This window comes from Sciurus vulgaris (genome assembly GCF_902686455.1).
Source record: "Sciurus vulgaris genome assembly, chromosome: 1".
NCBI lineage: Eukaryota > Metazoa > Chordata > Mammalia > Rodentia > Sciuridae > Sciurus > Sciurus vulgaris.
This window is the reverse complement of record NC_136461.1, coordinates 77,419,134-77,432,792: the sequence shown is the minus strand read 5'-3', so window position 1 is coordinate 77,432,792 and position 13,659 is coordinate 77,419,134. Positions and strand designations below refer to the sequence as shown.

Genomic DNA, 13,659 nt, shown 5'->3' with positions numbered 1-13,659 from the left:
CACAAGGAAAACTCTTAATCTCTAATAACTTCGTTTATGGGAAGTTTAGGCCTGACATCCATTGGCAGGAGCACCTGCTTGGGAAGTTAGCCACTTGAGGACTATATTCACAGCAATCCTACCTGTGACTTGATCCAGTCTAAAATTTCACATGAAGAGAGAAATCCAGCCTGAGGAAAGATATTTTTTTAAAGAGGTTTAAAGGACTCAACTTCTGCCCACAAAGGAGTCACTAGTATGGGAAGTACTTCTACCTTAAGTGTCGAGGAAAATGGAAATTTACCAGATCCACAAAAGCACTCCTATATTATACTCTCGGTTTCACCTGTCTTTGGTTTGATACCGAATTCTTTGGTGGAGAATGCAGTCCCCAAATATGGCCCTACTCCATTCTTCTTTGCGGGGATCTCCATGTGATTTTCAGGAACTCCGTGTAGCAAAAACAGCAAGAACTTTCTGTACTGAGAATTTGAATACTGGGAAACTTATACCAAATTAAAACAGAAGGACACTAACTACTTAATTTCCTTTTCATTGTTCTTGTTCAAATTAATTTGTTGAAATACTATCAACCATCTCTTTGTCTTAGAAAATTATCAGGCTCTTTCTTCCCTGATGTGCTAGCAAAGTATTTTACTTTACTGTAGATAAGCCTACAAAGAGGTCTGTTTTCCTGTAAATGGCTCAAACGTCCATTGTTTTATTTTTTATATTATGACTGCTTTTCAGGCTTCCTCATCAGGTCCCACAATGTTTCCAGGGGCAGAGAATAGGAAACACTTTAGGTGAACTTTATGTAAAATATCCCCATGAGAACCTAAAGTGTCTTTATAATCCATGGGACTACAGGCTTATTCTGCCAACTAACACTGCCATTAAGACATATTGAAATACACATTGTCAACCACTCTGAAAGTTTAATTCTTTTAGGGGAACATGATATTTTTCCTTTTTTTTTTCAGTTATACATGACAGTAGAATGCATTTTGACATGTCATACATACATGGAAGGGAAACATGATTTAAGATAATGATTTCACACCAACCTGAGTTCCTGGACTCACAAGCCCTTAGCCTTGGCTTTCTTTATCCTATCAAATAATGCCCTGCAGTTACTTCTATTACTGCTTGGCTTTCCATTTTATCTCAGCTTCTTCATCTAACTGCCCTAACCTTTCTCTTTCTCTAGTTTTTCTGAATATAAGTAACTCATGCTCTAGCTGATAGATTGGATATGGGGTTTGAGAGGAGTAAGATAATGCCAAGATGACTTTCATTTTTTAAAGTCTTATTTTCTATGATGTTTCAACTGATACATACACCCATAAAACTATCCCTATTAATAGAGCAGCACATAATGTTCAATATATATATATATATATATAATGTCATGTTTAAATCAGGTTAAACATATTTATCTACTTGAACATTTATCATTTCTTTATGGTGAACACTTCCAAAATCCTTTCTTCTACCTTTCTGAAATGTACAATACAGGTACAAGATATTTGACTTGAGAAAAAGAAAGGATGGGTTGCTAAGGGAGCAAGAGGCTTTAGAAAGAGCAGATTGCAGGCAGAAGGGGAATGGGAAGTCTGGTTGCAGTGGTGCCTAGTCGACATCCCAGTGAGGGTCCCCATGAACACCTGACACGCCAGACAGAGTCAGGAACGATCTTGGCTGGAGATAAAAACTTGGGAGTCACCAGGGGACAGAAAGCGTTAAAGTCATGAGACAGGATGAAAACACTTAGGGTGTATAGAAAGAGAGGAAAACTATCTAAGGACTTCCTGAAACAAGGAACATGCTGCCCCTAGATATGGGCATGAACACTGCTCTCTCATTTCCTTCAGGTCTCTGTGCAAATGTTGTTTTCAGAGATGCCTTGTTTACTTGCCCGACTGAAAGCATGAACACGAACTCATGCACGGCGGCAACATGCCTTCTCAGAATTCCCTTTTCTATTCTCCTAAGTGGCTTTCCTCAAAGCATTACCTTTTATAAAAAATTTTTAAGTTTATTTACTGGTGTATTATGTTATATATAATAGTGTGATTTGTTGTGACACACTTGTATATGCACACAAAAGGATTTGATCTACTTCCTTCCCCAGCACTACCTCCTATGCCCTCTCCCTGATCCCCTTCCTCAACTCTACTGGTCTCCTTTCTATTTTCATGAGGTTTTTCTTTTTCTTTCTTTCGTTTTTATTCCTCACACTTTTCTTTCTCTAGTTTCTTCATATGAGAGAAAACATGTGACCCTGGACTTTCTGAGTTTGCTCAATGTGATGCTCTTCAGTTCTCACAGCATTGTCCTTATTAGATAAGGACAATGTAGGTGTGTGCTTATTCACTTGTGTTTCTGTCTCCTGAATCATAAGGTACATTCCTAAGAAACAGGAACTTCATTTTTGTTCACTCCTATCTCCCAGTGCCTAGAACAGTGTCTAGCACAAAAAGGGCACTCAACAAATAATTGTTAAATGAATAAATGAAAAAAAAAGAATATATGCTTATTCTGAAAGTCCCCCAGCTGTTAAAAATACATAACAAATATATTTATGTGGCTACTAGAACTTAGAATAAGCTGCATACAGTTTTGGAACGAGAACCACCTGATTCTTTTGTATCATTCTGCATTCTCTCATGACACCTGCTCTGCACTAAGGGATGAAGAGGAGGCCACCTGAAAGAGCTGCATGGTGGTAGAAATGGAAAATCTCCTTTTTGTTATTTGGAGGGTTGGGAGAAGGAGGAAAGGATACGAGTAGAACAGAGGTGTTCTCAGCCTGATTTATTCTAGACAGCGGCTCCTTTATAATATTATTAGCAGTACTGCATTTTTTACTTCAGTTGCCTGCCTCAGTCACCTCCTGGAACCTATAGTGGAATAAGGTGCAGAAGGGAAGGGTGAGTGTTTACTAAGCAATAGCAGGGCAACAGTGCTCATGGACAGTTGAGGTTAAAATTCTCAGTGGCAGATCAGTAATGAGCAGAATGAGAGTGTGATGACTATGGGAAGTTATGATGGGCAGAAGTGGTTCAAATCAGCAAAAATGTCATTCTTTAAAAAAACAAAATCATGTTGAATTTGTGGCATTCAAGATCCAGAAAATTTACCTAATGCTGTAAAGTAGCATTATTCAGATCCCTTGTTGGAGTTTGGAGTTCTATTATTTTAAGAGAGGATGTGAAAAATATTAGATAGACATTTACTTAAAGGCAAAAAATTCTACCTTCAAAAATATATCCAGATTATCTTTCCTTCCTTTTTTGGGGTGGTGGTGCTAGGATCAAACTCATGGCCTCTTGCCTGCTAGGTAAGAGCTCTACCACTGAGCTGACTTCACCCTCAATCACTTCTCACCTGTTTGCTATTACCTTGGTCTATCCACCTTCATTTCTCCACAGATTACTGCAACGACCTCCTAGTTGGTTTCCCTGCTTCCATCACTGACCCTTACAGATTAATCTAAACTGAGCAGCCAGAATAATGCTACCAAAATACTGCATTTCTTCTCTGCTCCAAACACACAAGTAACTCTCCATCTCACTCAGGGAAAAAGTCAAAATCTTTGCAAAAGTCCTAAAGGTCCTATGTAATCTCACTCTCAGCCCTTTCCAGTCTTAGCCCTTTCCTGAACATTCTCTTTGCTGCAGCGGCATTTGTCCTTATGGCAGTTTCTAGAACATTCCAGATCCACTCCTGCCTCAGGGCCTTTGTGCTCACAGCACTTTGGCCTGCAGTTCTCCTCTTCCTGTTTTTGGTGTTTGTGTGGCTCCATCCCTTGCCTTATGCAGGCACTGCTGAAGCTGAATAGAAATTCAATCACTTTTTCACCATCTCTGTCGCTACCGCTCTGGTCCAAGCCTTTGCCCCATCTTGTTTGGACAATACAGCCAAGCCAACTTAATATTAAGCCCCACTGGCCCCATTTACTTTCTTCCTGCCATGTCTTATTTTTATCTAGAGTATTTAACACCTTTGAACATATTATGCATATTTTAGTTACTTATATAATACCTTTTCTGTCTTCTTTGACATGAATGTAAGTCCCATGAGGGCAGTTTTTGCCTGATTTGGAAACTGTTTAGTTTTGGAGAGTGCCTGACCCATAACTGTCATTCACTAGCTATTTACTGAATAACACAATAAAATAATAGAATATTACATTATTCTACTGTAATAAAAGTTACATAATCAAGATAAGAAAAGGAATATATAAGGCTAACAGATGTGTTAAGCGCCTGGAAGTATATGGATATATTGAAGTACCAGATAAAAAAATGCTTCAATTTGGTATGTGACAACAGGTTTTGACTTGCTACGTGAGAGACTTAGGAAGAACCTGATGTTAAATGGCCTGAATAAAAGGATCTAGAACAAAACCTGTGATCATACCATGGAGATATAAAACAGGGGAGTAAGTCATATCTAACTGGTGGGCCAGTGTCTCAAAGTGGGTCCCGCTGAAAAAAGCCTTCGGGAGGAACCTGAGGATTTCGCAGGAGCCAACATTACTTTCTGAAGCACACAAAGGGCCAAGTGTTTTCAAGGGAAAATGTGGACTGGTATTGAAATAGGCACTATGGGTTGGAAAACCTGTTGATGGATCTGGGCTGAATTAGTTGCCTCAAATTTACTGAAGAACACCTAGGGGAAATGAAACCAGGGCAGGTAGAGGGGTGGCTTAGCCTTGGTTGTGCATTAGAACCACCTAGAAAGTTGTAAATATACTGATATCTGGGTACAGTTAAATCAGAATCCCTGGGGTAGGACCCAGGCATGAGGTGTTTTGCAAAGGTCCTGGTGTAATTCCTGAGGTTGAGACCTATTCTAGAAACATTTTCCCTTTTTTTTTGATAAAAAGTAAAGCTGGGCACCAAATTAAGATCTGAAGGAAAATTCAGAGCTTTACCTGGCCCTATCAAAGATAAGGTCTGCTTACTTAGAATGATTTCAGTACTTTATGAATTTATTTTTCATGCTGGGGACTGAACCAAGGGCCTTGTGCATGTTAAGCGCACATGCTCTACCACTAGTTACCCACCAGCCTCTGTATTTTAACAGCATGTCTTTAGTTAATATCTACCTACATATCACCTCTTCCAAGAGCACCACATCAGGACTGACAGGCTGCCCCATGTGGACCACCCTCCCTAGGGAAGAGCATGCCACATGGACAACACTGGGAGGGGTCTTAGGTCATAACTGCAGGGTTCTATTTTGGAAGCCTGTGGCTGTATTTTCCCATGCAGTCCAAGATCAACACTCTCCTACCTGCCTTCTCCCTCCTTCACTGCCAGGGTGATTTCTATTTGCATCTATCTCCCTCCTGCACTGTAAACTGTGAGGGAAGAGACTGGGTTGCTCATCTGGGCACTCCCAGCCCTTGACCTAGTTGTCAGAGCTGTAATGATGTGAATGGTCAGAGCTTCACACACAGAGCCATGATTTACCCTCTGGAACATTTCTGGATGTAGATGATGCTTTAGGCAAAAGAACTGTAGTTCTGATGGGACTCAAGTTTATTTGATAATTTTTTTTGTTTTGTAACAGTGAGTATTGATCTTTGTTAACAAAGCTCTTTTTATGTATGAAGGAAAACACAGCAACATGAGCTAACATTTACTGCAGTGTGCCTTGAAGGTGGCACCAGGAGCCTGCAGCACTTCCATGTACTGTGTTGTTTAGCCCCCAAATAGCCGTAGGCTTGAGGGACTATAAACCCAGATTTATGAAAGAAATTGAGATTTTGGAAGGTAAATATCCTGCCTGGGGTTATATAAGGAGGGTGTCTGAATACAACCCAGGACATCTGTGTTCAGAACCTATTATTTTAAGCCAATAAACCTAACATTCCATAGACAACAAAATTGAACATGGAACTGAATTCTGACTGAACATGGCAATTAGTTAAGGAGAAAGAATATTCCTTTATTCTGCAGAAGGATTTCTTAAAAACTAGGGGGACACTACCCAAAACTTCCTACTAACTTATAATATCAGAGATACTTACTTTTAAATTTGTATTCCATTCAGACTATAATATAGACTCAGAAACACTTCCTTTTTTTGCGGGGGGGGGGGTATCAGGGATTAAACTCAGGGGCACTTCACTACTGCCACATCCCCAGCCCTATTTTGTATTTTATCTAGAGACAGGGTCTGAATGGGCTGCTTAGCACCTCACTTTTGCTGAGGCTGGCTTTGAACTCACGATCCTCCTGCCTCAGCCTCCTGAGCTGCTGGGATTACAGGCACCCAGCCAGAACCATTTTCTTTTACATTTATTTGCTTTTCCATGGGCAGTAGCTCTTAACTCTGGCTTTAAATTTTTTAGCTCAATCCACTCTTAGGTGCTTGATAACTTCAGAGAATTTAAAGGGTAGGCTCTACTTCATCCAATATCTAAATGAGAGAACAGGCAGTCCATTTTCCTGTCAGGAAAGGGCCCATTTCAGCATGATGTACATACATGTTTTTAATAAACAGTTTATAGTTTATTGCTCAATGTAAGAAACAATGATACATATGTTAAATTTTTAAATCAATTGACTAGTTTTGGAAAACTGAGTACTTCCTTAATTTTATGTATAGGTGATTCTAATATAAAAACAGATGGGCTGGTGCACTATGATGCCTGCCTGTAATCCCAGCTACTCAGGAAGCTAAGACAGGAGGATCATGAGTTCAAGATCAGCCTGAACAACTTAGAAAAACCCTATCTCAAAAAAATAAATTAGGGAAAACATTCAGCTTTTGTTTTTTTGGGATTGGCTTATTTCACTTAGCATGATATTCTCCAATTCCATCAATTTATCTGCAAATGCCATAATATTATTATTCTTTATGGTGAATAATATTGCATTGTGTATGTATACCACAGTTTCTTTATCCATTCATCTGTTGAAAGGCATCTCGGTTGGTTTCACAATCTAGCTATTGTGAATTGAACTGCTGTAAACATTGATGTGGCTGCTTTACTGCAGTATGCTGATTTTAAGTCCTTTGGGTATAAACCGAGGAGTGGGATAACTGGGTCAAAAGGTGAGTCCATTTCAAGTTTTCTGAGGATTCTCCACACTGCTTTCCAGAGTGTCTGCACCTATTTGCAACTCCACCAGCAATGTAAAAGTGTGCCTTTTTCCCTACATCCATGCCAACATCTATTATTGTTTGTGTTCTTGATAATAGCCATTCTAATTGGAGTAGGTCGAATGTTTTCCCAGATAAGTGGATGATGATACATAATGGGGTTGGGGAGTAGGGGGGTGAAAGAAGAATGGAGGAACTTTATGTTGAAGGAAATGAGAGGGAGGAGGGGTATAAAAATGGTGGAATGAAACAGACATCATTACCCTATGTACATGTATGATTACACGAGGAGTATGAATCTACATCATGTACAACCATAGAAATGAAATGATGTACCCCATTTGTGTACAATTAATCAAAATGCAGTCTGTAAAAACAATCAAAAAATAATTAAAAATAAATTAATAAAAGTAATTATATATTATATGTATAATATCTATATTTTCCTGGCAGAGAGTATAACTCAGTGTTAGAGTGCTTCCCTAGTGGGTGCAAGGTCCTGGGTTCAATCCCCAGCACTGCAAACAAAACAAAACAAAGATGGGGTTTAGGTGCAATCGTTCTAAAAATGAGGATGCATATTCTTAAAACACACCGATTCTGCTACCTTCTCCACTGCCACTGAATAAAATGCCTTATGGTATGAGATGTTGAGATATGCACCAGTGACCATTTGAAAACTACTGTGGCTAAGAATTTTTTAGTCTTTTTCAGATTATATTCTAAAAACAACTATATTTTAAAACAGGCTTCATTCCAGGTTTCCAAGCAAACACACCCAAATAGATTAATTAACGTATCAGAGCCTCAGACTGTTTTCAAATGCTATACTTAACACTGCTTATGATGTCACGCAAGTAATTTTGATTCAGTGAATATGTCAACAGGAAGGGGTCTGGCAGAAGCATAAAAATTCTGAGCAAACTAATCCTGAGTCTCAAACAACTCCATTACCAGAAATGTTAGTTAAACCAAACAGCAGGGTGGCCAAAGAACATCCAGGAAAACCAGTGTTTTCAAGATTTGTGGTTTCCTCATATAAGGGAACTATTATGCTCCCATTTGGATGAGGCACAAGGGGCATTTTGAAAGCATGGTATATTCCAATTCTAAAGAAAATCTCAGTCCAGCTGAGAGAAAGCAAAGGTACTCTCAGTCACACACTTGCTTTCCTGAGATTCTCTATCTCCTGCTTACTTTCCGTAATATGCCCTATGGCCTCACTTCATACAGCTTGTTTTGGCTTATAAAATATTCTAATATGATATAGTCCTTCATTCATACCACAGTTTGGGTCTAAAATTTTTTTGCCTTCTCTTCAAGAAGAGGTCTCCCTAAAACTTTGAAGAAATAAATTATCATATTAAGCATCTTCTAAACCACCGTGGCCGCGACCTATCGTGTCCCATAACAACAGTTAGGCAGATCATTCATAAAGATGTGATGTGCTCCTACTGAGGGCACCAGCGTTACATCAATAGATCTTAATACAAAACTGAAAAGTAATTTTGCAAATTCTCTTCCCTAGAAGTGATTACTGTCATTTTGTAATTTAAGGTGATATGAAGTCCTTCATCCAAAACAATACATGTCAACAGTGAAGCTAATAAAAAGATATTCATTACCTTGTATGTATATGTTACTTCATTCAACATCTGCATTCCCAGAACTCTAAGTTTAGTCATAAGCAGCCTTGTTAATCTAAAAAATAAAAATAAATATAAGTCATCTCTACTCACCATTTTATGTAATACAATACAATGATTACGATGTAAATTTTATAGCCAGAAAAACCTAGATTTGCAATCTAGCTCTATAGCTACTAGCTGGCAACGTTGGGCAGGTTTTAAAACTCTTTAAATTATACACCCTTAGAAACATACCTGGCAGTAAATACAACAATTTTGGACCTCATTATTTATATATGAAATTATCAGCTCTGGTTCTCTTGACAATCTTTTGGATTGTGAAAAGTCCAGTTTACTCTTTGTGTTTCTACGTCTGTTCCTTGTGGAAACTGCCTATAAGTACCCGCAAATTATGGTGCCCCTTTAAAACATTTACTAATTTTTATCCTTGCCTCAAGATAGGCCAGTTTCTTTAAATTACCCATCTCTACCTCCATATGTACCTGTCAAAACCCCAACCTGACCCAGTTTGGAGGTCCCAGATTTTACTTTGGTTCCCACAGACTGTGTGATTCTTGGAGCTTACTCAGCACCGATCATCTCTAGTGCATAGCCCAAAGTTTTAAGGAAGGCTCCAGAGCTAAGACCAATAATGAAAACATTATAAGAGCTCCTTAAGAACAAGAGCCCACTGTACCCCACACCTTACAGGTAGTTAGACCTGCTGCTATGACATTGGAACTTTTAGAAAGGCTGACTGCTTCCACACAACACAGCTGTCTTTCTGGGGTCCACAGGGAGCTGCTCCTGTGGCTGAGGAAACCAGCAGCAATCTGTGGGTCCCCTGAAGAAAGGCTTCCTGGAAGCTGAGTCATGTGACCTCACGGAGTAGTCACTGAAGAGGCCTCATGTTGCATTTTTACTGTTAGTTACTTCTGTGTTCCTGTGCTCTTTGTGCCCTTTGCTAGAAGATGCAGCATCATGATGGGAGAGACAGCCTGTGGTTTCCCAATACCCAGCCCCTCCTTTTTTACCTAATGATAGGTAAGGACATGTTCTAGCCCCCTTGCAGGCACGTATGGCCATAAGGCTCTATCCTAGTCAGTGGAAGATAAACAGAAAAGATGGATGCAACGCTGAGTTTTGTGTTTAAAGAAAAGGAAGTTGTCCACATGCCCTCCTACCCCCTTCTTAGATGGGATATAACCTCAGTATTAACCATCTTCTATCAGACAAGTGAGGGATATGTGTTAGAAATGGGGGAAAAGTAAGACATAGGAAATCAAGTCCTTGACATCATATGATTATTATGAAAGGGAAAGATACAATGTCCTTTCTTGCTTAAGTCACTATGTGTGTGACTGTGCATGGTGAGAAGAGGTGAAGAGCCCCTCAGATAGCCAGATAGCATTTGACATCAAAGCCTAACTCTTAGTCACATGGGCTGGGCTTCCCATGCTAGGACAGGCAAATGCATTCAAGTGGTGGAGGAAGAGACCAAGGCCATAGGATGCACAGGGTGTTATTTTCCTGGTATTGATTTACTCAAAGATTTTTTGATTAAAGGAACTGTTGTATTAAAACCAACAAGAATATAGAATAAAATATAAAATTTGCTTGCCTTTTAAAGGTAGAATATAGATATAAAATAAAATTTGGTCCTTTGAGCATAATGCTTCCATTTCTATTCCCAAATTCCTGAAATATTCCCGAGGAAGTTACTGATGGAAAAAGTGTAAGTAACATTAGCTGAAGAGAGATTTGACAGAAGTCCAAGATCAAAACCCAACTCTGGCGATCCAAGATGGCAGATTAGAGGGTGACTGCATCTCCAGTCGCTCCAGAACCCAGGATTCAAGAAGGGGAGGCACTGAGAGACTCGGACTAAAATAGAGCCTTGGGGTGAGTCTCCCCCACCTGGTGAAGCGGTGAAGCGGTGAAGCGGTGAAGCGCTGCCCGGGTGGCAGGCCCGGATTCGGGCAGCTTATTAGAGTAAGGCAGAGCAGCTAGAGTCCTCCACAGGCGTTCCTGCGCACTCTGGCGGTGGGCTACTCCCACAGGGCCAAATTCTCCAGCATCTCGGAGCAGGCCCCCCAGTGAGAGCCTTTCTGCACAGAACCAAGCTTCAAGTCCCTGAACCAGGGTGGCGAGTTCCTGCCCACGGGTTGCTTCAGGGACCAGGACAGGGCAGCCAGGGATTTCCCCAAGCAGCCCACAGCCCGGCCCCCTCCGGCGGGAAGCGCCTTTCCAGGCTAACTTCTCAGAGCAGACCGCCCAGTGAGAGCCTTTCCACACAGAGCCAGCCACAAGTCCCCAAGCCAGCGGTGACCTCCGGCCTGCAAGCAGCCTCTGGGACCAGGGCAAGGCAGCCAGAGACCTCTCCAGGCGGACCTGCACCCCAGCCCCCGGCTTTTTCCACGGGGCGATCCAAGATGGCAGACTAGAGGGTGACTGCATCTCCAGTCGCTCCAGAACCCAGGATTCAAGAAGGGGAGGCATTGAGAGACTCGGACTAAAATAGAGCCTCGGGGTGAGTCTCCCCCACCCGGTGAAGTGGTGAAGCGCTGCCTGGGCGGCAGGCCCAGATTCGGGTGGCTTATTAGAGTAAGGCAGAGCAGCTTGAGTCCTCCCCAGGCAGCTCTGCGCACTCCGGCAGTGGGCTCCTCCCACAGGGCCAAATTCTCCAGCATCTCGGAGCAGGCCCCCCAGTGAGAGCCTTTCTGCACAGAACCAAGCTTCAGTTCCCTGAACCAGGGCAATGAGTTCCTGCCCGCAGGTTGCTTCAGGGACCAGGACAGGGCAGCCAGGGACTTCCCTAAGCAGCCCACAGCCCGGCTCACTCCGGCGGGAAGTGCCTTTCCAGGCTAACTTCTCAGAGCAGACCGCACAGTGAGAGCCTTTCCACAGAGAGCCAGCTCCAAGTCCTGGAACCAGTAGAGAACTAGGGGCAGCTTTCCTGGGAAGCACTGCATTATCAAGTTACTCCAAGACTTCAGGCTACTGAAGGCAGGAAGGTGAGACACTGGAAATCTACAGGGACAATATAAGCCAATAGAAGAATTCTGCAATATCACAAAGTCCCACTGACATCTGACCAATATGAGAAAGCAAGGGAAGAAAATGTCCCAAACAAACCTAGATACTATATCAATAAAACCCAATGACAGCACAGCAGAAGAAATGTCAGAAAGGGAGTTCAGAATGTACATAATTAAAACAATCAGGGAAGCAAATGAGGAGATGAAAGAGCAAATACAGGCATTAAATGATCGCACCAATCAACAGTTAAAGGAGCAAATACGGGAAGCAAGAGATCATTTCAATAAAGAGTTAGAGATATTGAAAAAAAACCAAACAGAAATCCTTGAAATGAAGGAAACAATAAACCAAGTTAAAAACTCCATAGAAAGCACAACCAATAGGATAGAACACCTGGAAGACAGAACCTCAGATATTGAAGACAAAATATTTAATCTTGAAAACAAAGTTGACCAAACAGAAAAGATGGTAAGAAATCATGAACAGAATCTATAAGAATTATGGGATATCATGAAAAGGCCAAATTTAAGAATTATTGGAATTGAGGAAGGCTTAGAGAAACAAACCAAAGGAATGAACAATCTATTCAATGAAATAATATCAGAAAATTCCCCAAATCTGAAGAATGAAATGGAAAACCAAGTACAAGAGGCTTATAGGACTCCAAATATACAAAATTACAACAGACCCACACCAAGGCACATTATAATGAAAATACCTAACATACAAAATAAAGACAGAATTTTAAAGGCCGCGAGAGAAAAGAATCAGATTACATACAGGAGGAAACCAATAAGAATATCAGCAGATTTTTCAATCCAGACCCTAAAAGCTAGAAGGGCCTGGAATAACATTTACCAAGCCCTGAAAGAAAATGGATGCCAACCAAGAATCTTATACCCAGCAAAACTTACTTTCAGATTTGACGATGAAATAAGATCCTTCCATGATAAACAAAAGCTAAAGGAATTTACAAAAAGGAAGGCGGCATTGCAGAACATTCTCAGCAAAATATTCCATGAGGAAGAGATGAAAAACAACGATGCAAATCAGCAACAGGAGGAACTAGCCTAAAGGAATAGCCAAATAAAGGGGAAACCAAATCATGTCAAAAAACAAAAATGAGTCAAATGACTGGGAATACAAATCATATCACAATAATAACCCTGAATGTTAATGGCCTGAACTCATTAATCAAAAGACATAGACTGGCAGATTGGATTAAAAAGAAAAATCCAACAATTTGCTGCCTCCAAGAGACTCATCTCATAGAAAGAGATACCCATAGACTAAAGGTGAAAGGATGGGAAAAAACATACCATGCACACGGACACAGCAAAAAAGCTGGAGTATCCATCCTCATTTCAGATAATGTGGACTTCAAGCCAAAACTAGTCAGAAGGGATAAAGAAGGACATTACATACTGCTTAAGGGAAGCATAAATCAGCAAGACATAACAATCATAAACATGTATGCCCCGAACATTGGCTCATTCATGTATGTCAAACAAATCCTTCTCAATTCCAGCAATCATATAGACCACAACACAATAACACACTAGGCGATTTTAACACACCTCTCTCACCGCTGGATAGATTATCCAACAAAAATTGAATAAAGAAACCATAGATCTCAATAACACAATCAACAATTTAGACTTAACTGACTTATATAGAATATACCATCCAATAAAGAACGAAACACTTTCTTCTCAGCAGCACATGGATCCTTCTCTAAAATAGACCATGTCTTATGCCACAAAGCTACTGTTAGCAAATACAAGAAGATAGAGATACTACCTTGTACTCTATCAGATCATAATGGATTGAAATTAGAAATAAATGACAGAATAAAAAACAGAAACTTCTCCAATACTTGGAGATTAAATAA

At 40.5% G+C, this 13,659-nt stretch overlaps 1 protein-coding gene across 1 annotated transcript in view; it reads right to left on the bottom strand.

Moving 5' to 3' along the window:
- The window catches only part of LRRC8C (leucine rich repeat containing 8 VRAC subunit C), a 102,124-nt gene that overhangs the window by 51,637 nt on the left and 36,828 nt on the right, over positions 1-13,659 (bottom strand). Inside the window, exon 2 of the mRNA XM_079151136.1 lies at positions 8,727-8,802. The gene's annotated coding sequence lies outside the window, so the exon portion shown is untranslated. The remainder of the gene's footprint in view (positions 1-8,726; positions 8,803-13,659) is intronic.